The sequence below is a fragment of the Chiloscyllium plagiosum genome, unplaced genomic scaffold (genome assembly GCF_037043375.1).
Source record: "Chiloscyllium plagiosum isolate Xiang-an unplaced genomic scaffold, Cpla_swu_hap1 HiC_scaffold_43, whole genome shotgun sequence".
Classification (NCBI taxonomy): Eukaryota; Metazoa; Chordata; class Chondrichthyes; order Orectolobiformes; family Hemiscylliidae; genus Chiloscyllium; species Chiloscyllium plagiosum.
This window is the reverse complement of record NW_028270181.1, coordinates 43972958-43995919: the sequence shown is the minus strand read 5'-3', so window position 1 is coordinate 43995919 and position 22962 is coordinate 43972958.

The window sequence follows — 22962 nt, the reverse complement described above, 5'->3', positions numbered from 1 at the left end:
CCAGTATATATTGTAGTGAACAGCTGTCCCGGTGTATATTGTACTGAACAGCTGACCCGGTGTTTATTGTAGTGAACAGCTGTCCTTGTGTATATTGTAGTGAACAGCTGTCCCGGTGTTTATTGTAGTGAACAGCTGTCCCGGTGTATGTTGTAGAGAGCAGCTGTCCCGGTTCATATTGTAGTGAACAGCTGTCCCAGTGTATGTTATAGTGAACAGCTGTCCTGGTGTATGTTGTAGTGTACAGCTGTCCCAGTGTCTGTTGTATTGAACAGCTTTCCGGCGTATATTGTCGAAAACAATTGTCCCGGTGTATATTGTAGAGAGCAGCCGTCCTGGTGTATATTGTAGAAAACAATTGTCCCGGTGTATATTGTAGAGAACAGCTATCCCAGTGTATATTGTAATGAACAGCTGTCCCGGTGTATATTGTAGTGAACAGCTGACCCGGTGTTTATTGTAGTGAACAGCTGTCCTTGTGTATATTGTAGTGAACAGCTGTCCCGGTGTTTATTGTAGTGAAAAGCTGTCCCGGTGTATGTTGTAGAGAACAGCTGTCCCGGTGTATATTGTAGAGAGCAGCTGTCCCGGTGTATATTGTAGTGAACAGCTGTCCTGGTGTATATTGTAGAGAACAGCTGTCCTGGTTCATATTGTAGTGAACAGCTGTCCCAGTGTATATTGTAGAGAACAGCTGTCCCGGTTCATAATGTAGTGAACAGCTGTCCCAGTGTATATTGTGGAGAACAGCTGTCCCGGTTCATATTGTAGTGAACAGTTGTCCCAGTGTATATTGTAGTGAACAGCTGTCCCAGTGTATATTGTGGAGAACAGCTGTCCCGGTTCATATTGTAGTGAACAGTTGTCCCAGTGTATATTGTAGTGAACAGCTGTCCTGGTGTATATTGTCGTGAACAGCTGTCCAGGTGTATATTGTAGTGAACAGCTGTCCCGGTGTATATTGTAGAGAACAGCTGCCCCAGTGTATATTATAGAGAATAGCTGTCCCAGTGTATATTGTAGAGAACAGCTGTCCCGGTGTATATTGTAGTGAGCAGCTGTCCCAGTGTATATTGTAGAGAGCAGCTGTCCAGTGTATATCGTAGTGAACAGCTGTCCCGGTGTATATTGTAGTGAACAGCTGTCCCGGTGTATATTGTAGTGAACAGCTGTCCCGGTATTTATTGTAGTGAACAGCTGTCCCGGTGTATATTGAAGAGAACAGCTGTCCCGGTGTATATTGTAGTGAACAGCAGTCCCGATGTATATTGTAGAGAACAGCTGTCCCGGTGTATATTGTAGTGAACAGCTGTCCTGGTGTTTATTGTAGTGAACAGCAGTCCCAGTGTATGTTGTAGAGAACAGCTGTCCCGGTATTTATTGTAGTGAACAGCAGTCCCGATGTATATTGTAGAGAACAGCTGTCCCGGTGTATATTGTAGTGAACAGCTGTCCCAGTGTATATTGTAGTGAACAGCTGTCCTGGTGTATATTGTAGTGAACAGCTGTCCCGGTGTATATCGTAGTGAACAGCTGTCCCGGTGTATATTGTAGTGAACAGCTGTCCCGGTGTTTATTGTAGTGAACAGCTGTCCCGGTGTATGTTGTAGAGAACAGCTGTCCCGGTGTATATTGTAGTGAACAGCTGTCCTGGTGTATGCTGTAGTGAACAGCTGTCCTGGTGTATATTGTAGAGAACAGCTATCCCAGTATATATTGTAGTGAACAGCTGTCCCGGTGTATATTGTACTGAACCGCTGACCCGGTGTTTATTGTAGTGAACAGCTGTCCTTGTGTATATTGTACTGAACAGCTGACCCGGTGTTTATTGTAGTGAACAGCTGTCCTTGTGTATATTGTAGTGAACAGCTTTTATTGTAGTGAACAGCTGTCCCGGTGTATGTTGTAGAGAGCAGCTGTCCCGGTTCATATTGTAGTGAACAGCTGTCCCAGTATATGTTATAGTGAACAGCTGTCCTGGTGTATGTTGTAGTGTACAGCTGTCCCAGTGTCTGTTGTATTGAACAGCTTTCCCGGCGTATATTGTAGAAAACAATTTCCCGGTGTATATTGTAGAGAGCAGCCATCCTGGTGTATATTGTAGAAAACAATTGTCCCGGTGTATATTGTAGAGAACAGCTATCCCAGTGTATATTGCAGTGAACAGCTGTCCCGGTGTATATTGTAGTGAACAGCTGACCCGGTGTTTATTGTAGTGAACAGCTGTCCTTGTGTATATTGTAGTGAACAGCTGTCCCGGTGTTTATTGTAGTGAAAAGCTGTCCCGGTGTATGTTGTAGAGAACAGCTGTCCCGGTGTATATTGTAGAGAGCAGCTGTCCCGGTGTATATTGTAGTGAACAGCTGTCCTGGTGTATATTGTAGAGAACAGCTGTCCTGGTTCATATTGTAGTGAACAGCAGTCCCAGTGTATATTGTAGAGAACAGCTGTCCCGGTTCATAATGTAGTGAACAGCTGTCCCAGTGTATATTGTGGAGAACAGCTGTCCCGGTTCATATTGTAGTGAACAGTTGTCCCAGTGTATATTGTAGTGAACAGCTGTCCCAGTGTATATTGTAGAGAACAGCTGCCCCAGTGTATATTATAGTGAACAGCTGTCCCAGTGTATATTGTAGAGAACAGCTGTCCCGGTGTATATTGTAGTGAGCAGCTGTCCCAGTGTATATTGTAGAGAGCAGCTGTCCAGCGTATATTGTAGTGAACAGCTGTCCCGGTGTATATTGTAGTGAACAGCTGTCCCAGTGTATATTGTAGTAAACAGCTGTCCCGGTGTATATTGTAGTGAACAGCTGTCCCGGTGTCTATTGTAGTGAACAGCTGTCCCAGTGTATATTGTAGAGAACAGCTGTCCCGGTGTATATTGTAGTGAGCAGCTGTCCCAGTGTATATTGTAGAGAGCAGCTGTCCCAGTGTATATCGTAGTGAACAGCTGTCCCGGTGTATATTGTAGTGAACAGCTGTCCCGGTGTATATTGTAGTGAGCCGCTGTCCCGGTGCATATTGTAGTGAGCAGCTGTCCCGGTGTATATTGTAGAGAGCAGCTGTCCCAGTGTATATTGTAGTGAGCAGCTGTCCCAGTGTATATTGTAGAGAACAGCTGTCCCGGTGTATATTGTAGTGAGCAGCTGTCCCAGTGTATATTGTAGAGAGCAGCTGTCCCAGTGTATATCGTAGTGAACAGCTGTCCCGGTGTATATTGTAGTGAACAGCTGTCCCGGTGTATATTGTAGTGAACAGCTGTCCCGGTGTATATTGTAGTGAACAGCTGTCCCGGTATTTATTGTAGTGAACAGCTGTCCCGGTGTATATTGAAGAGAACAGCTGTCCCGGTGTATATAGTAGTGAACAGCTGTCCTGGTGTATATTGTAGTGAACAGCTGTCCCAGTGTATATCGTAGTGAACAGCTGTCCCGTTGCATGTTGTAGTGAACAGCTGTCCCAGTGTATATTGTAGAGAACAGCTGTCTCGGTGTATGTTGTAGTGAACAGCTGTCCCAGTGTATATTGTAGAGAACAGCTGTCCCGGTGTATATAGTAGTGAGCAGCTGTCCCAGTGTATATTGTAGAGAGCAGCTGTCCCAGTGTATATCGTAGTGAACAGCTGTCCCGGTGTATATTGTAGTGAACAGCTGTCCCAGTGTATATTGTAGTGAACAGCTGTCCTGGTGTATATTGTAGTGAACAGCTGTCCCGGTGTATATTGTAGTGAACAGCTGTCCCAGTGTATATTGTAGAGAACAGCTGTCCCGGTGTATATTGTAGTGAGCAGCTGTCCCAGTGTATATTGTAGAGAGCAGCTGTCCCAGTGTATATCGTAGTGAACAGCTGTCCCGGTGTATATTGTAGTGAACAGCTGTCCCAGTGTATATTGTAGTGAACAGCTGTCCAGGTGTATATTTTAGTGAACAGCTGTCCCGGTGTATATTTTAGTGAACAGCTGTCCCAGTGTATATTGTAGAGAACAGCTGTCCCGTTGTATGTTGTAGTGAACAGCTGTCCCAGTGTATGTTGTATAGAGCAGCTGTCCTGTTGTATGTTGTAATGACTGCTGTCCCGGTATATGTTGTAGTGAACAGCTGTCCCAGTGTATATTGTCGTGAACAGCTGTCCCGGTGTATATTGTAGTGAACAGCTGTCCCGGTATTTATTGTAGTGAACAGCTTTCCCGGTGTATATTGAAGAGAACAGCTGTCCCGGTGTATATCGTAGTGAACTGCTGTCCTGGTGTATATTGTAGTGAACAGCTGTCCCAGTGTATACCGTAGTGAACAGCTGTCCCGTTGCATGTTGTCGTGAACAGCTGTCCCGGTGTATATTGTAGTGAACAGCTGTCCCGGTGTATATTGTAGTGAACATCTATCCCCGTGTATATTGTCGTGAACAGATGTCCCGGTGTATATCGTAGTGAACAGCTGTCCCGGTGCATATTGTAGTGAACAGCTGTCCCGGTGTATATTGTAGTGAACATCTATCCCCGTGTATATTGTAGTGAACAGATGTCCCGGTGTATATCGTAGTGAACAGCTGTCCCGGTGTAGATCGTAGTGAACAGCTGTCCCGGTGTAGATCGTAGAGAACAGCTATCCCGGTGTATATTGTGGTGAACAGATGTCCCGGTGTATATTGTAGTGAACAGCTGTCCCAGTGTATGTTGCAGTGAACAGCTGCCCTGGTGGATATTCTACTGAACAGCTGTCCCAGTCTATATTATAGAAAACGGTTGTCCCATTGTATATGGTAGAGCACAGCTTTACTGGGAATGATGTCGAGAAAAGTTGTCCTGGGAATGATGTCGAGAACAGCGGTGCTGGTCTGTTTCACTCAGAATTGCAGTCCCTATCTAAATGATAGAGAAGGTCAATTTTCTGTCTATGTTGATTTGTATACTAAGGAGAACAGCAATCCCTGTTGGTAATATCCCAAAGAGCAGCCTCTGATTCTTTGAATCAGAGCAGCAATCCCTGTGTACATTACGAAGAATGGCAGTCCCAGTCTGTATTAAACGGAAATGCAGTTCCTGGGTCTGTTACAGAGAACACCACTCCCTCTGCATATGACAGAGATCAATGGTTCCTATGTGTACTGCACAGAACAGCAGTTCCCATGTATACTGCACAGAACAGCAGTTCCCATGTATACTGCACAGAACAGCAGTTCCCATGTATACTGCACAGAACAGCAGTTCTTCTGCATATACCAAAGGACAGCAGTTGCTGTATGTATTACAGACAAAAGCAGCCCCTGTGTATATTGAGACCAGCAGTCACTGTGAATGTTACTGAGCACAGAAGTCTCTCTGCATTAAGGAACAAGTCAGTCCCAGTGTTTGTGGGGGATAAAAACAGTCTCTTTGCATATGAATAGCAGTCCACGTGTATCAGACATTGAACACCAGTCCTTGTGTGTATTGTAGAGAACAACAGTTCCTCTTTGTACAGAGGAGAACAGTAGTTCTTGTGTACAATCGAGAGAGCAGCAGTCTCTATTGTTGGGAGCAGCAGTCCCTGGGAATACAATACAGAAAAACAGGCCCTGCCTTCTGCATAGAGAACAGCACGGCCTGTCTGTATTATAGAGAAAAGCAGTCCCTGTATATTGTAGAGAATGAGCAGTCCCTGTCTATATTCAAGAGAACAGGAGTCCTTGTCTATAATACAGGGAACAGCAGTCCCTGTCTATAATAGAGGAAAAAGCCGTCCCTGTCTAAAAAACAGGGAACAGCAGTCCCTGTCTCTAATACAGGGAACAGCAGTCCCTGTCTATAATACAGGGAACAGCAGTCCCTGTCTATAATACAGAGAACAGCAGTCCCTGTCTATATTACAGGGAACAGCAGTCCCTGTCTATAATACAGGGAACAGCAGTCCCTGTCGGTGATACAGGGAACAGCAGTCCCTGTCCGTGATACAGGGAACAGCAGTCCCTGTCTACAATACAGGGAACAGCAGTCCCTGTCTGTGATACAGGGAACAGCAGTCCCTGTCTGTAAGACAGGGAACAGCAGTCCCTGTCTATGATACAGGGAATACCAGTCCCTGTCTGTGATACAGGGAACAGCAGTCCCTGTCTGTGTTACAGGGAACAGCAGTCCCTGTCTATAATACAGGGAACAGCAGTCCCTGTCTACAATACAGGGAACAGCAGTCCCTGTCTGTGATACAGGGAACAGCAGTCCCTGTCTGTAAGACAGGGAACAGCAGTCCCTGTCTATGATACAGGGAATACCAGTCCCTGTCTGTGATACAGGGAACAGCAGTCCCTGTCTGTGTTACAGGGAACAGCAGTCCCTGTCTATAATACAGGGAACAGCAGTCCCTGTCTATAATAAAGGGAACAGCAGTCCTTGACTAGAATACAGAGAACAGCAGTCCCTGTCTATATTACAGGGAACAGCAGTCCCTGTCTATAATACAGGGAACAGCAGTCCCTGTCTATATTACAGGGAACTGCAGTCCCTGTCTACAATACAGGGAACAGCAGTCCCTGTCTGTGATACAGGGAACAGCAGTCCCTGTCTGTGATTTCGGGAACAGCAGTCCCTGTCTGTGATACAGGGAATAGCAGTCCCTGTCTACAATACAGGGAACAGCAGTCCCTGTCTATGATACAGGGAACAGCAGTCCCTGTCTATAATACAGGGAACAGCAGTCCCTGTCTGTGATACAGGGAACAGCAGTCCCTGTCTATGATACAGGGAACAGCAGTCCCTGTCTATAATACAGGGAACAGCAGTCCCTGTCTGTGATACAGGGAACAGCAGTCCCTGTCTATAATACAGGGAACAGCAGTCCCTGTCTGTGATACAGGGAACAGCAGTCCCTGTCTATAATACAGGGAACAGCAGTCCCTGTCTGTGATACAGGGGACAGCAGTCCCTGTCTGTGATACAGGGAATAGCAGTCCCTGTCTACAATACAGGGAACAGCAGTCGCTATCTATGATACAGGGAACAGCAGTCCCTGTCTGTGATACAGAGAACAGCAGTCCCTGTCTGTGATACAGGGAACAGCAGTCCCTGTCTGTGATACAGGGAACAGCAGTCCCTGTCTGTGATACAGGGAACAGCAGTCCCTGTCTGTGATACAGGGAACAGCAGTCCCTGTCTGTGATACAGGGAACAGCAGTCCCTGTCTGTGATACAGGGAACAGCAGTCCCTGTCTGTGATACAGGGAACAGCAGTCCCTGTCTATAATACAGGGAATAGCAGTCCCTGTCTATAATACAGGGAACAGCAGTCCCTGTCTATAATACAGAGAACAGCAGTCCCTGTCTATATTACAGGGAACAGCAGTCCCTGTCTGTGATACAGGGAACAGCAGTCCCTGTCTATAATACAGGGAACAGCAGTCCCTGTCGATAATGCAGAGAACAGCAGTCCCTGTCTATAATACAGCAATTTGTGTGAATATTGCATAGAACAGCAATACCAGTGTATTTTATCCTAAACAGCCATCTCTGTGTATATGAAATAGAACAGCAGTCCCTCTGTATATTACAGAGAAGTGCAGTTTCTGTGTTAATGACAGAAAATAGCATATTAGATTAGCTTCCCTGTAGTGTGGAAACAGGTCCTTCGGCCCAACAAGTCCACACCAAACCTCCAAAGAGTAACCCACCCAGACCCATTTCTCTCTGACTAATGCACCTAACAGTCTGGCTAATTTAGCATGGCCAATTCACCTAATCTGAACATCTTTGGACTGTGGGAGGAAACCGGAGCAACCGCAGGAAACCCATGCAGACACAGGGAGAATGTGGAAACTCCACACAGACAGTCCCCCGAAGCTGGAATCAAACCTGGGATCCTGGTGCTGTGAGGCAGCAGTGCTAACCACTGAGCCACCGTGGCAGTAGTCACTGTGTATATTGTGGAGAACAGTGGTCTCAGAGTTCATTGTTGTAAATAGCAGTCTCTGTGTTTATTAGTGAAGAGCAGTCCCTGTATTATTGCAGAGAACAGCAGGCCCTGTGCTGATGAGAGTAAACAGCAGGCCCTGTCATTTTGATAAGAGACTAGCAGTATTTCTCCTTATTGTCAAACAAAAGCAGTCTCTTTCATTTTTACAGAGAAAAACAATCTATGCCTTACTGTAGAGAACATCAGTCCATGTCTTTGCCATAGAGAGCAGCAGTCATTGTCTTTTCCACACAGTACAGAGAACCATTATAAAGAGTTAAAAATCACACAACACCAGGTTATAGGCCAACAGGTTTAATTGGAAGCACACTAGCTTTCGGAGCGACGCTCCTTCATCAGGTGATTGTGGAGGGCTCGATTGTAACACAGAATTTATAGCAAAAATTTGCAGTGTGAAGTAACTGAAATTATACATTGAAGAATTGATTGTCTGTTAAGCCTTTCATCTGTTAGAATGCAGTGATAGTTTCACTTCTTTCATGTGTAAATCACAAAACCCTTTCTTTAAAGTTGCATTCTCGGGTTAGCTGTTAACAATGGTGATAGCTAGACAATATGTTGAAGGTATTAGCCCCCTGTGTTCTCTGTCTATGACCTGATGTTTAGATTGATTCCAATCTAAAAAGTGAGATAACAGAGTTTTACATAAATTCATGCAGTTTTTGAGCTCAGAGTTCTATATGAATGTATGTGGTTTTTGAGCAAAGTGCAATGTAACTCCGAAAATACCAAAAAAATTCACCACGCAAAATATATGTGTGCATGTGGGTCTTTGTCTGTGTGTGTGTCTTATGAGTGTGAGAAAGTGTGTGTGTGTGTAGTGAGTGCAGAGTGTCTTAAGTCTGTGAGGGGGTGTGTGTCTATAAGGGTGTGTGTGGGTGTCTGTGTGCGCGTCTGTGTTTATCTGTGTCCGTGTGTATGTGAGAATGTGTGTGTGTGTGTAGGAATATCTGTGTGTGTGTGTGTAGTGCAATGGTGATCACCTGTAATGTGACATGAACCCAAGGTCTCCGAATCATTATAAAGAGAACAGTTAAGCCTTTCGTTTTATTTGTGGCAGACACTAGTCCCTGTCATAATACACAAACCCTTCCTATTCATATACCCATCCAGATACCTTTTAAATGTTGCAATTGTACCAGCCTCCACCACATCCTCTGGCAGATCATTCCATACATGTACCACCCTCTGTGTGAAATAGTTGCCCCTTAGGTCTCTTTTATGTCTTTCCCCTCTCACCCTAAACCTATGCCCTATAGTTATAGACTACCCCACCCCAGGGAAAATACTTTGTCTATTTATCCTATCCATGCTCCTCATGATTTTGTAAAGCTCTATAAGGTCACCCCTCAGCCTCTGACACTCCAGGGAAAACAGCCCCAGCCTATTCAACATGGGTGGCACAGTGGTTAGCACTGCTATCTCACAGCGCCAGAGACCCAGGTTCAATTCCTGCCCTCAGGAAACTGTCTGTGTGGAGTTTGCACAATCTCCCCGTATCTGTATGGGTTTCCTCCGGGTGCTCCAGTTTCCTCCCACAGTCCAAAGATGTGCAGGTTAGGTGAGTTGGCCATGCTGAATTGTCCATTGTGTTAGGTGAAGGGGTAAATGTGGGGGTATGGGTTCCTCACCAGAAGGCTGGTTAGGCCGAAGGGCCTGTTTCCACACTGTAAGTAATCTAATCTAATTTAACCTCTCCCTATAGCTCAAATCCTCCAACCTTGGCAACATCCTTGTATATCTTTTCTGAACCCTTTCAAGTTTCACAGCATCGTTCCAATAGAAAGGAGACCAGAATTGAATGCAATGTTCCAACAGTGGCCTAACCAATTTGCTGTTATCTCAGGGTTGTCTCTGCCTCATCACCCTTGTCTATCTCTGTCTGTCTGTCTGTCTCTCTCTGACTCTGTGTCTCTCTATGGCTCCTCCTCTCCCTCTCTCTCTCTCACTCTATCTCTCTCTCTGACTCTGTGTCTATCTCTCTCTGAGTCTGTTTCTCTCTATCCTATGTTTCTCGCTCGCTCTCTTTATGTCTGACTGCCTTTGCCCTCCCCACCCCCACCCCCACCCTGACTTTTGCTCCCCAACAATTTCAACATTCCTGGCAAAGAGAGAGGATCCAGAGAGTGGTAGAAAGGGAATCTGTTGGGGAATGTGAGCAGGGTGGAGATGGGAAAGATGGGGAATTGAAGGAAAGATGTGGGACAGACAGAGAGAGAGAGATGGGAACACAGAGGTAGAGATAGAGCTGTAGTGAGAAAGGGAGGGAGTGATATCTGTGGGATCAGAGTGTGCAGCAGCTCCCTCTCCATCTTTTTCGTCCCTTTGTCCTCCCAGCCCAGAACTCGCCCCTTGTGGTAAAAATCCCAGAGACGGCCTGAACCCCACAATTCTTTTCCCCGTGTGTGAGTTTAACTGGGAGACAGGACAGTTTCTGATTATTCTCTCTCTGGGTCCAGCTCTTGTCTGACGATTCCTCACAGGAGATTAGATTTGATTCTCTCTGTCTCTGCACCGTCCCGAGTTTCAGCTCCTGGGTCTAATCTCCCCCTCCTCCTCGGGTGGGGAACCGCCTGAGAGAGAAATGAGAATTGATGTGATATAAAATAAAGCCGTGGCACCAAAAGCACAGCAAGATCCCACCACTCTCTGCCTTCCACAATCTCTCCCTTTACCCTGTGATGCTGGATCAGTTTAATTATTGTATCATTAAGGCATTGCTTAACATCACAGCAACATCCAAACACAAAGATATCACCATCGAGCAGTTGGCCAGAGGCTAGAAACATGAATAACCATGCACAGCAAGATCCCACAAGCAGCAGTGTGGCCACAGACAGATTATGTGTCACTCACGCTGGTTAAGGGTTTGATTCTGTCTCCAGGATGACAGACAGAGACCAATCCTACTGTTTGACAAATCCCAAACATTTCCCCCTTTCTTCTCTACTTGTCCCCTCACTCTCTCTCTGTTCCCCCTTTTGCTCCCTCTCTCTCTCTCTCTGTTTCCCCCTCTCACTCTCTCTCCATCTCTGACATCTCTCTCTTTCTCTCTCTGTCTCTGTCAGATGTAATCTTGTACACTTGTAATCTTTATCCCAACCCCCACTTTAAATAATGACGGCTCATCTTGTAGCGTGTGGGACGGTTTTACTTGTTTGAAAACTCAACAAAAGAAAACTGGACAGAGACAGACACCCCGCCCCAGGTCAGGAGCCTTGTTGGATCTCGCTGCCCACTGAGATCTTAATTCGAGGGCAGCAAAGTGTTCCCATTCCTAATTTGTTAAACTCTTTTTAAGTCTCGTTAGTTATGTCAGTGCAGTTTGAAAATATTAAACATTGGTCCCACACTCGTGTCTTAGAGCCTGACTGGAGATACTCTGACACACACAGGGCTGGGAAGAGAGGGAGTTATTTGCTGAAGGTCTCTCGGGATTTTCCTGCCGTACATGTGGTTCCCAGAATCAAACTCTGTCTCTGTTCCTATCTGTCTGTCTGTTTCTCCCTCTATCTCTGTCTCTCTCTTGCTCTATCTGTGTCTCTCTCCCTCTCACTCTGTCTCTGTGTCTCTGTCTCTGTCTGTCTCTCCCTCCCTGCCATGCTCTACATGCAGCCATTTCTAACTTGACTTTCAATCTCTCGTTTCCTTTCCCCTTCTCAAATATATCAGCAGAGTTTGGAAGTGTAAAACCTTGATCACATGCCTTCCCCTCAACACCCACAATACCCCCTCTTTATCCCCTTGCCACCACCCCCAAACTCCCCCCAGTACAGGACTGCGAATTTCATGGGGACTGTACACAGGTTTTGTCGGGGGGGGGGGGGGGGGGGGGGAGTCAGTGAGGGTGTGTAAACCATGTGTTTATGTACCTGACCCAGGTATGATTCACAAACCTCACACCGTCCCTCACTCTCATTCACTCGTTCTCTCACAAGTGTATACACACATACACACACACACTATCATGCCACATTCTGTTCTTCACAGACACTCACTCTCACACATATGCGCACACCCTCCCACTCACTGTCTGTCTCACACACACGCGCGCATACACACACAGTCTCACACTCTCCCACATATATCCTTCATATACTCACCCTGTCACACACATACTGTCTCCAAAAGTCCTCCTCTTACACACGCTAACACACACTCTCTCTCTGGTATGCACACGCTCTCTCTTGCACACACAAACTCTCTCTTGCATGCACACTTGCTCTCATATGCTCATTCTCACAGGCTCACACTCTCTTTCTCTCACACATGCACATTCTCTCTGTCTCACACACGTACACGTTGTGTCTCTTTGTGCATGCACACACTCTCTCTCGCACATGCTCTCTCTCACACATACACACTCAATCTCGCTCACACATTTTCTCTCTCTTTTGCACATGCGCACGTTCTCTCTTCCATAGGCCCTCTATCTCTCACACAAAGTCTGTCTCTCGCATGCACTCTATCTCTTGCATGTGCACACTTTGTCTCACGTGCACCCACTCTTTCAAGCAGGCACGCACTTCCTGCCTCTCACATGCAATCTCTCTCTCTCTAATACCCACTCCTATCTCCCTCTCACACATACTCCATCTCTCTCACATGCGAACACACACACTTTCTCACATGCACGCACACAAACTCTCTCTCTTGCATACTCATATTCTCCTTCTCTTTTGCAAGCATACACACTGTCTCTCTTGCACAGGGACACTCTCTCTTCAAGCATGCACTCTCCTCTCTCATGCACACACTCTCCCTTTCTCTCTCGCAAGCACTCTCCTTCACTCTCATGCACTCTCCTCTCTCATGCACACCCGCTCCCTTCCTCTCTCTCACAAGCACTCTCTCTCAGTCTCATGCACTCTCTCTCACACAGTCTCTCGCAAGCACGCATTCTCTTTTTTCTCACACGCACACTCTTGCTCTCACATGCTCTCTTTCTCTCTCACCCACACACAGTCTCTTACTCTCATGCAGGCACACACTCTCTCTAGGTCGTGTGCACTCTCTCTCTCTCACACACACACACACACAGTCTCTCTCGAAGACACACTCCCTTGTGCACACCCACACACTCTCTCTGTTGAATACACATGCACTCTCTCTCTTGGATATGCACACTCTTGGTTTCATGCGTACACTCTCTCTCACACACGCACATATTCTCCCAGGCATGCACACACTCTTAGCCTTGTGCACATACTCTCTCTCGTACACACACTCACTTCCTCTCATATTTGCTCACTCTCTCTTGCATTCCCATAATCTCTCTATCTTGCATTCGCATACACTCTCGTGTTTGCTTAAATTCTCTCTCTCGCATTCACATAAACTCTCTCTCGCTTGTGGTCACACACTCTTTCTTTACTGCATTCACACACTCTCTCTGTCTTGCATTCACGTACACTCTCTCTCTCACGTTTGTGTACAGTATAAGCCAGTATACTTGTTTGAGGTGGGGATTTCTACAGGAGAGCTCAGTATGACCTGTCTCCCTCTCCTACCTTTCCTGGAGGTCCCCCATCTCGCTGACTGCATCTTTGGGTTATCTCCCTCCCTGCAACTGCCATCCATCACAACCCATAGCTCCTGTAAATTCTTCATTACCTCTAACGGTCGCTTCAACCTACAAAGGTAGGCAAGCTGATAGGATTTGCAACAAGACATACTTTGTAGAAACATCATTCCCAGTACCATGGAAACTATCCCTCATCTCCCACGTCCGACAGGAAGAGGACATCACTCTCCGAAAGGCCATCACTGCACTTTAACAATCCACACACCCAGAAAATAGCCCAGTCTTCCTGCTCGAAAAACACTGCCCTCGGACAACGTGGTATCTCTGTTTTACATTAAAAAATAGTTTAGGGCTCGGCAAGATGGCGGCAATTCTGTCGAACTGCTGTGGACAGCTCTGCCTAACAGCCAAGGCATACTGGGGTTTTTTGCCATCCCTGGACAACTTAAGTGGTGGAATGATTAGTTTAAAACCTTACAGAACACATATTTGTTAATATTTGGGATTGGGAAGGATGCCAAAGGGAAAAGGAGCAAACAAACAGCAGCAGGGAGGGCACTGCCCTGCAGCACCTACCACACCAGAGACTGCAGCAGGGAGGGCACTGCCCTGTAGTACCTACTACACCAGAGACTGCAGCAGCAGGGAGGGCACTCCCCTGCAGCACCGACCGCACCAGAGACTGCAGCAGCAGGGAGGGCACTGCCCTGCAGCACCTACCACACCAGAGACTGCAGCAGCAGGGAGGGCACTCCCCTGCAGCACCTACCACACCAGAGACTGCAGCAGCAGGGAGGGCACTCCCCTGCAGCACCTACCACACCAGAGACTGCAGCAGCAGGGAGGGCACTCCCCTGCAGCACCGACCACACCAGAGACTGCAGCAGCAGGGAGGGCACTGCCCGGCAGCACCTACCACACCACAGACTGCAGCAGCAGGGAGGGCACTCCCCTGCAGCACCGACCACACCAGAGACTGCAGCAGCAGGGAGGGCACTCCCCTGCAGCACCTACCACACCAGAGACTGCAGCAGCAGGGAGGGCACTCCCTTGCAGCACCTACCACACCAGAGACAGCAGCAGCAGTGAGGGCACTGCCCGGCAGCACCGACCACACCAGAGGCTGCAGCAGGGAGGGCACTCCCCTGCAGCACCGACCACACCAGAGACTGCAGCAGCAGGGAGGGCACTGCCCTGCAGCACCTACCACACCAGAGACTGCAGCAGCAGGGAGGGCACTCCCTTGCAGCACCTACCACACCAGAGACAGCAGCAGCAGTGAGGGCACTGCCCGGCAGCACCTACCACACCAGAGACTGCAGCAGCAGGGAGGGCACTGCCCTGCAGCACCTACCACACCAGAGACTGCAGCAGCAGGGAGGGCACTGCCCTGCAGCACCTACCACACTAGAGACTGCAGCAGCAGGGAGGCACCCCCCTGCAGCACCGATCACACCAGAGACTGCAGCAGCAGGAAGGGCACTGCCCTGCAGCACCGACCACACCAGAGACTGCAGCAGCAGGGAGGCACCCCCCTGCAGCACCGATCACACCAGAGACTGCAGCAGCAGGGAGGGCACTCCCCTGCAGCACCTACCACACCAGAGACTTCAGTAGGGAGGACACTGCCCTGCAGCACCTACCACACCAGAGACTGCAGCAGCAGGGAGGGCACTCCCCTGCAGCACCTACCACACCAGAGACTTCAGTAGGGAGGACACTCCCCTGCAGCACCGACCACACCAGAGACTGCAGCAGCAGGGAGGGCACTCCCCTGCAGCACCGACCACACCAGAGACTGCAGCAGCACGGAGGACACTGCCCTGCAGCACCTACCACACCAGAGACTGCAGCAGCAGGGAGGCACTGCCCTGCAGCACCTACCACACCAGAGACTGCAGCAACAGGGAGGGCACTCCCCTACAGCACCGACCACACCAGAGACTGCAGCAGCAGGGAGGACACTCCCGTGCAGCACCTACCACACCAGAGACTGCAGCAGCAGGGAGGACACTCCGCTGCAGCACCGATCACACCAGAGACTGCAGCAGCAGGCAGGACACTCCCGTGCAGCACCTACCACACCAGAGACTGCAGCAGCAGAGAGGGCACTCCCCTGCAGCACCTACCGCACCAGAGACTGCAGCAGCAGGGAGGGCACTCCCCTGCAGCACCTACCACACCAGAGACTGCAGCAGCAGGGAGGGCACTCCCCTGCAGCAACTACCACACCAGAGACTGCAGCAGCGGGAGGGCACTGCCCTGCAGCACCTACCACACCAGAGACTGCAGCAGCAGGGAGGACACTCCCGTGCAGCACCTACCACACCAGAGACTGCAGTAGCATGGAGGACACTCCCCTGCAGCACCTACCACACCAGAGACTGCAGCAGCAGGGAGGGCACTCCCCTGCAGCACCGACCACACCAGAGACTGCAGCCGCAGGGAGGACACTCCCCTGCAGCACCTACCACACCAGAGACTGCAGCAGCAGGGAGGGCACTCCCCTGCAGCACCGACCACACCAGAGACTGCAGCCGCAGGGAGGACACTCCCCTGCAGCACCTACCACACCAGAGACATGCAGCAGCAGGGAGGGCACTGCCCTGCAGCACCTACCACACCAGAGACTGCAGCAGCAGGGAGGGTACTCCCCTGCAGCACCTACCACACCAGAGACTGCAGTAGCATGGAGGACACTCCCCTGCAGCACCGACCACACCAGAGACTGCAGCAGCAGGGAGGACACTCCCCTGCAGCACCTACCACACCAGAGACTGCAGCAGCAGGGAGGGCACTCCCCTGCAGCACCTACCACACCAGAGACTGCAGTAGCAGGGAGGGCACTGCCCTGCAGCACCGACCACACCAGAGACTGCAGTAGCATGGAGGACACTCCCCTGCAGCACCTACCACACCACAGACTGCAGCAGCAGGGAGGGCACTCCCCTGCAGCACCGACCACACCAGAGACTGCAGCAGCAGGGAGGGCACTGCCCTGCAGCACCTACCACACCAGAGACTGCAGCAGCAGGGAGGGCACTCCCCTGCAGCACCTACCACACCAGAGACTGCAGCAGCAGTGAGGGCACTGCCCTGCTGCACCGACCACACCAGAGACTGCAGCAGCAGGGAGGGCACTGCCCTGCAGCACCTACCACACCAGAGACTTCAGCAGCAGGGAGGGCACTCCCCTGCAGCACCTACCACACCAGAGACTGCAGCAGCAGGGAGGGCACTCCCCTGCAGCACCTACCACACCAGAGACTGCAGCAGCAGGGAGGGCACTGCCCTGCAGCACCTACCACACCAGAGACTGCAGCAGCAGGGAGGGCACTCCCCTGCAGCACCTACCACACCAGAGACTGCAGCAGCAGGGAGGGCACTCCCCTGCAGCACCTACCACACCAGAGACTGCAGCAGCAGGGAGGGCACTGCCCTGCAGCACCTACCACACCAGAGACTGCAGCAGCAGGGAGGGCACTGCCCTGCAGCACCTACCACACCAGAGACTGCAGCAGCAGGGAGGGCACTGCCCTGCAGCACCGACCACACCAGAGACTGCAGCAGCAGGGAGGACACTCCCCTGCAGCACCTACCACACCAGAGACTGCAGCAGCAGGGAGGGCACTGCCCTGCAGCACCTACCACACCAGAGACTGCAGCAGCAGCCAGAACAGCCTCTCCTGGCCATCCCCCCCCCCCCCCCCCCCCCGGGACCTGGCTGTAATTGGCTGCGGAGTTGGAGAGACCTACCTTAAAAGTTGGGGCTGTGATTGAGGAAGTCCGTGGGGAGATTCGTGCCCAGGTCCAACCTATCATATCCATGCTGCAGAAGCATGAGCAGGAGATCCAGGGCCTCGGGGAGAGGCTGGAGGAGGTGGAGGGTCCAACTAAGGCCTCGGAAGCTGCGATGGAGTCCTCATCCAGTCGGATACAGGTGTTGGCGTGAGAGGTGCGGGCCTTGCGAGACCGTATCGATGTCGTCGATAATCGAGGTTGGAGGATACATCTCTAAATTGTCGGGCTCCCTGAAGGTGAGGAAGGTGAGCAGCCAATCGGCTTCTTTGAAAACTGGCTGCCCAAGTTTTCGGGCCTTCCCATCAGTCCAGCAGGCTGCAGATTGAAAGTGCTTTTCGGGTTACAGTGCACAGGTCAGGGCCAGTGCAGCACCCCCGCTCGGTCCTAGTGCACTTCCACTCATATAAGGACATGCAAAAAGTGATAGAAGCTTCCAGATCCCTGGGAAAAGATCCATATGTGCTGCTGGATAAAGGGTCCAAAATCATGTTTTTTCAGGATTTCTCGACAGCTTTAACTCGAAAGAGGAAGTCCTTCACTGAAGTTAAAAAGAGGCTGAGGAACCTGAGCATCCAGTACTCCATGAGATACCCCGCAGTGCTCCGTTTCAGCCACGAGGACACAGTTTACACATTTGACTCAGCGATAAAGCTAAAAACTTTGTAGACACATTAAAGTACACGGACTGGCCTGAAGAACACGGTTAATGTTGGTTCTCTTTTCCTTCTTTCCTTGTGTTTTCCCTTCCTTTTTTCCCCTTTCTTTCTCCCTAATAATTTAGAATTAAAAAAAAGCTTGGACTGTGTTGTTCCTTTTTGTTGTAATAAGTGGATGTTATAACAGGAAATTATGTGGATGGTCTTTGTTGTCTCCCTCCTGTTTTTGTTTGTTCTGTTTCTCTTTTAGTCACAAGTTGGGGTGACATGATGCCAGGGATGGGTGGAGTGCTCATCCTGACTTTGTCTTCTGTAATGTTGATTTTAGCATCATCTCCCTGTTCTTGTTTCTCTCGCCTTAGACTGGGACACAGTCTGGGCTTGAAGGAGCTGTGAAGGAGTGGATGAGTAGGGTGAGTGTCCCCTATTGGCAGGGGGGAAGAGTCTTCCGTTCAGGGTTTTATAGTTGGTTTTCTTTGTAGTTTTTTGGGAGTAATAGTTCTTTGTATCATGACAGAGTAGTTCATGTATACATAATTCTTTGACTCTGAGTCTTTATTTACTTGTGCTCAGGGCTTTGCAAGCAGGGTTCACTCTCCCAGGGGTTCAAGGGTCTCTGAAAGGGGATATGGCGAAGTGTCCTATTAAATGGTGTACCTGGAATATCAAGAGAAGTCATTACCCTGTTAAAAAGAACAAAAGGTATTCTCTAGCCCTAAGAGAGAAAGGGTTGATATCGATTTGTTGCAGGAAATCCATCTGGATTTTCTGAAATTACAACAGGGGTTTATTTTTTTTCATCCTTTACCACTAAAAGTAGGGGAGTGGTGGTACTTATCCAGATAAATCTCCCGCTCACATTATGAGAGCAGGTGAAAGATGAGCAGGGACAGTTTGTGATACTGAAGGCCCTGATACATGGGGAGGAATATGGCATTTTAAATGTCTACTGTCCTCCGGCGCATCCTCTCAAATTTTTGATTCGGGCTTTCTCTAAACTGAGTGTCTTTGGAACACGGCGCATTAGGATGGGGGGCATTTTAAGTGTCTTTTGGATCTGACAGTGGACAGGATGCCTTGTTGGCCCCTACCTACTTCTTCACAGGCCAAGCAAGTGGTTGCCTTATGCGAGGAGTTGGGGCTGGTGGATATTTGGAGATGTCTTCACCCTACCGGCAGGGACTTCACATTTTTTTTCAAACTCACATGAATGTCACACGAGGATTGATCTCTTTCTGGCTCCCTTGGCCCTTTTGGATTCGATTATGGGTTGTAAAATTGGGAATATAGGTATCTCTGGTAATGGGGCAGTATATTTGAAGGTTAACGCCAAGAGTGAAGGGCTAGGTTTGCGTCACTGGCGTTTGGAACCTTTTCTCCTTAAGGATTCCAAATTTGTGGAATACCTTCTGAGGAGTTTCAGGAATTATTGACTATCAACTCAGGCATGGCTAGTAGTCCATCTATGCTGTGGGAGAGCGCTAAGGCCTTTGCTAGGGAATTAGCTATTTCCTATTCAGCGAGCCGGAAATGACAGAAGGGGGAACAGCAGCATCTACTTGAGACACAGTTGAAAGCCACTGAAACGGCAGGTTTTGCGCGGCCTGCGGTGACTAAGCTACAGGTCTAGGAGCAAGAGCTAGGAGTAACGATCTCTTCTGGAACATCGGAGAACATATGGGAGAATGCTCAAAAGATCTCAATCTGTGAAATGAAGTGCACGATGCAGTTAAAAGTTCTGCACAGCGTTCATCTGGCACCGGACTGTCTGGTGAAGTTTAAAAAAGGGGGCATCTCCGATATGCCCCAAATGTAAAATAAGTGTAGGTACTCTTACCCACTGCTTCTGGACATGCCACAGGCTCAGTGTTTATTGGTGGGCCGTGGTGGGAGAGATAGGGAGGGTATTGAGGACTGAAGTTAAAGTAGACCCAATAGCTCTCCTCTTAGGTCTACCAAATTTACCATCTTTAGATGGGCAGGGGAAAAAACTATTTAATATTCTTACTTACTATGCACTGAGGAATATTCTGATGAACAGTGTGTCTGAGAACCCGCTGGGATTGCTGGGATGGCAGAACTTAATTATGGAACACATTCCCTTGGACTTTTTTACAAACATGGTGCACCACACAACAGACATTTTATAAGACATGGCAGCCCTACTTGAGCTATTTGGGTATAGATTTGTCAGTTATCTTAACTAGAGTGTTTGTTTAACCAGGATGGTGGGTTTGTCAAGCCCTGGGCCCTGGAGCGGGGTCTCCTGAGTTCATACGGGTATATATACAATGCTCCCGTTCGTTTGTTTGGGAGCTCTGTGCTGAGCATAGCTGTTCTGTATTTTGCATTTTTGTGTGTGTTTTATTTTGCTTTTCTTTCTTTTGTTTTGATCTATTAGTTATTTACTTGTATATTGGTGTTGTTTTGCAATGTGAGGGATTGTTTTGTATGCTCGGGTAGGTTAGTAGTTAGTAGACAGTAATGTATTGTAATTTGTGTTTTTTCCTCTTTATTATACTGATATTTCTATTGATTGTATTTTTCAATAATTTTATATGTTTGTAAAGTTAAAATAATTGCTAATAAATATATTTACAAAAAAAGTGCTCTGATTTGCTTTCCCAAAATGCAGCACCTCACATTTATGTAAATTAAACTCCATCTGCCACTTCTCAGGCCATTGGCCCATCTGATCAAGATCCCATTTTAATCTGATATCGGAAGGTTTAAACAGCATGTGGATTGATGCAGTAATTAAACACAAACAAACACACGTGATGCTGAGACCTGGTTCGAAGTCCAAAAGCTCGGATTTAAAACTGAGATTGGGAACTGTCTGAGACAATTCCCGGGAAGGTGTGGAGTATGTGATGTGCTGTCAAGCGATGACATTGACCCCTGTGCTGAATGGAGACTCAGTTCCTGGAATTGTCTCCAGCTTTTCTCCCAATCCTTTAGACAGGCTCCTTGGACTGAGATACTTAGTGTTCGCAATCATCATGTTTATAGATATAATGTGTCTAGACTATCTCACTCCACTCACCCACCCCATCTCTCCCACCTCCCAATCACCCGAGCAGTCTGAATAGGCAGCTGGAGAACAGAATACCACCGGCACCAGCTACTGGTGGGAGAATCAGAATGACATGAATAATTGGGATAAGAAGCATCTCAGCATCTACATGGATTTTCATTTTTAAAACAGAAATGTTGTTTATTTTCTCGGATGGAAAGAGCTGAAAACCGAAGCAGCAGAGTTGGAGTCGACACCCTGGATCACTTCCTCTGATACAGGAGGAAGCAGAGACCCTGCACCTGGTTATCTTGGACAAATCATGGCTCTTTCCCCTTGCTCCACTGACCTTTGGCCTGTGCAGTGAGTCCAGCTCATTCACACTGGTCCCCAAAATGTTAAACCAAAACAGAACAGGAATTGTTGCAAAGACTCTGCAGGTTTGGCAGTATCTGTGGGAGAGAAATCAGAGTTACAGTTTCGGGTCCAGTGACCCTCTTCCAGAACAGAAATATTCCCTCTGCTCCCTGAATTGGGAAACCTGTGTTATTATCTTCGTCTTCTTTCAGTTCTCTTGATGTCTGCTAAATATTCTATCTTCTCTGATCTCTCTGACAGATTTGCATCTGTAGAAGGGATCCCTTTGATCCTCCATGGTCATTTCTTGCCCATCACCCACGGGAGTTTGAGCGTTTATCAGCTTTATTCAGTGATTAGTTCAATAACTCTGGAAACTGGATATTTCACCGCTCTATTGAACTGAGCTCTGAACTTGGGCAGAGTTGCCATATAAATAAGGGTGTTTGTGCAGCAGCTTACATTGCCCAGCATGTACCCAACTTGTTTAAAGATGCCATAGTCATAATCATTTAACTGATCCGGGACACGAATTATATATAAAACATATAATAGCCAGAGAAGGATGAAATTTCCAGATATAACAGAGAGTAAAATCACTGCCTTAACTCTACTCTCCATCTCTGGATCAACCTGCTTCCCTTCCTTACTCTGACCCCTCAGTCCCTTACGGACTTGACTTGACTTAAATAAAATGCGTGCGATTGTCAGAACATTGAGGAACACAATGAAAAAGAATGGTCCCAATGGGGTTAGAGCCACAGCAAATGAGCGGAATCCAATCCAGCGAGAGTCAGTGAAGTAGCTTCGCTTATTCCTGCAGTAAAATGGTATGTTCCTGATTATCTTTGTGGGCTCAAATCTAAAATACCGAGGGACATTTTTTAAACAAAGCAGAATCCCGGTTATTGAGAGAATTGCAGATGCGTTTTTCCCAGTGCAATATTTAGTTTTCAGTTTGTGGCAACAAAAGCTGACAAACCGATCGAAGGTGAATGCGACGGTGAACCAGACAGAACAGTCTATAGATGCACAGATCAGGACATTAATAACACTGCACACAGGAGTGATATCCAGGAAACATACTGGGTAATAATAAGAACGAAATTGCTTCAGTATGACCTCACTGATAAGGACCAGCAGATCTGCTGCTGCCATCGCCACCAGATAGCGTGTTGTGCAGGGAGCAAGGCCACATTTTCCCTGGGATAGGATCATGATAGCCACACAATTCACTGTCAGAAGGAAAAAGGAAAAATGACTTAATATTAATGAGCACTCTTTTCTGTATAAGTTTACAAGCAATCTGCATTGTTGCTACAACAGCAATAAAGATCAAACAGTCATCACAAACAAAAGTAACTCTTTTCAGTGAGTCCTTGCATTAATTTATGAGGATGAAAACAAATCATCAGAGTGCTGAAAAATCAAAACAGGGCAGCTTTAAATCAATTGTCATGAAAGTAAAAAGGTGTATTTGGGAAGGTGGGAAAATGTTTTTTTATGATCGGTTTGAGGGTAGATGCGGTTCAACAACAAAGGGATGATGATCCGAGGCAGTGATAATCCATGCTGTTAAAATGTGATTTCCAGGTGGAGGTAAATGCTTCATGTGCAAGCACAATGAAAGATGAGGGAGTTGGGATTGTGGTAAATCTGGTCAAGCGC